Source organism: Hevea brasiliensis, chromosome 10 (genome assembly GCF_030052815.1).
Source record: "Hevea brasiliensis isolate MT/VB/25A 57/8 chromosome 10, ASM3005281v1, whole genome shotgun sequence".
NCBI classification, from domain to species: domain Eukaryota; kingdom Viridiplantae; phylum Streptophyta; class Magnoliopsida; order Malpighiales; family Euphorbiaceae; genus Hevea; species Hevea brasiliensis.
Genome location: NC_079502.1, coordinates 89191059 through 89193046, shown reverse-complemented (window position 1 = coordinate 89193046; position 1988 = coordinate 89191059).

Genomic DNA, 1988 nt, shown 5'->3' with positions numbered 1-1988 from the left:
TCTTAGGATTAAAATTTAATTAACAAAGTGACAAATTCACTTGTTTTTTAAAATAAAACTCCAGACTGTAATAATAATAATAATAATAATAATAATAATAATAATAATAATAATAATAATAATGCAATTTATATTAAACTTGAATTATAAAAAGAGATACTAATTATTAGCTTGACTAGGAACTTTTGTTCCCAGTTGCTACCTTCTTTTATAAATAAGTTATTATTCAATTAGTGTTGATAGTGTCATATGTTTCAAACAGAATAAATTTAAGGAAGTCCAGTTTTTTTTTTTTTAATAAGTATATTAATTATTAAATCATACCTAGTGTGTTTGGTCTTTAAGAAAGATCATCAGAAAATAAATTTCTTTCTTTAAATTATTTTTATATTGTTATATTACATAGTAATTAGTATGCATTTAAATCTTATTTTTAATAAATAAATAAATATAGTTTTAAATTTTAATGTTATCTTATATTTTCATCTTTTTATTTATTATGAATATTTTTACAATTAAAATTTTATCCTTTTTTTAAAGAAAATATAAATTTATTAATTATATTAAAATTTTAAGTATTACAATAATCACATGAGGGATAGGACTCCTACTCTTATACATTAGATATAACTTAATATCATAGACGGTAAAGTTTGCTGAATTTTTACTATAATGATGTTCTAGGGGTTTGTTTACTTGTGAAAAACAATTTTCTGTTTTTAATTTTATTTTCTAAGAAAACCATTGTTTTCATTTTCGATGAAAAATAAACATAGAAAACGTGTTCATCTGTAAATAATAAAAGATAATTTTCTAATAAAAAAATATTCATATCATTAGCCCCTGATGTGAAGTACAATAATGTCTTAGAGGAGACTTCATCAATTATTCTATGGAAGAAATTGGAGAGATTGTACATGTCAAAGTTACTTACAAATTGCTTATACTTGAAGAAGGAGCTGTATCAACTCAAAATGGAGGAAAGTACAAATGTGAGAGATCACCTTAATGTTTTTAATAAATTAATTACTCAATTTACTAATGTTGGTGTAAAAGAAGATGATGAAGTATAAGCCCTCTTACTTCTAACCTCTCTCCAATAAGTGCACTAACCTTTTGATGCACTGCAGTGTGTTTGGCATCTTTGGAATGCGTCTTAGGACACCAGATGTTGTCCCTCTAGTTTGTCCACACCAAGATCACCTATGGCAGCCCTTGAACAGTTTCTAAAGCTTTTTCTATGAATTAGAAAATTAAGTTTTGCCTTTTGAGAGATTACAGATGTAAACAGGACACTAGAAACAATTTCTAGTATTTTTAATTCAAGAGATTGTTTGCTAATCTTTTAAAATAGATGAAAGACGAAGAAGAAGAAAAGGGAGAGCAGCCAAGGGTGGTGGCACAAAGAGAAGAATGATAGCTTGTTATGTTTGTTCTTTCATCCTTACACTTATATAGTTAGGTCACCACTTAAAACCCTTGCCACATGTCACCTTTTGATTGGTTCTAGGTTTAATTGACCCAATCACATTGTGCCAAGTGTCAAACATATATTTAATCTTAATTTTAATTATCTTACATGATTAAAAGACATTTGGCAAGCTTATGTGTAGTGCCATGTGTCACCATCTCATGGTACCATGTGTCACCACCTCATGGTGCCACATGTCACCCTGTGAAATGACCAAAATGCCCATGTGTCTTAATTTTGAGTTCTCAACCCAAAATAATTATTTCTCTTCTTCTAATCAATTTATATCAAATATAAATTAATTAATTAATCTCTATTAATTAATTTCTCATTAATTAAATTCATATTTAAACACTTTAAATATAAATTTAACTTATACTATACATCCAATAACCTAGATTTGGTTTCAAGCCATGCTAGGGACTTTGCAATCTAATCGCAAACCAAACCTATTTAATTAATCAATTAAACTCTTTAATTAATTAATTAAATCATATTTAATTTGGTGATTACTTGT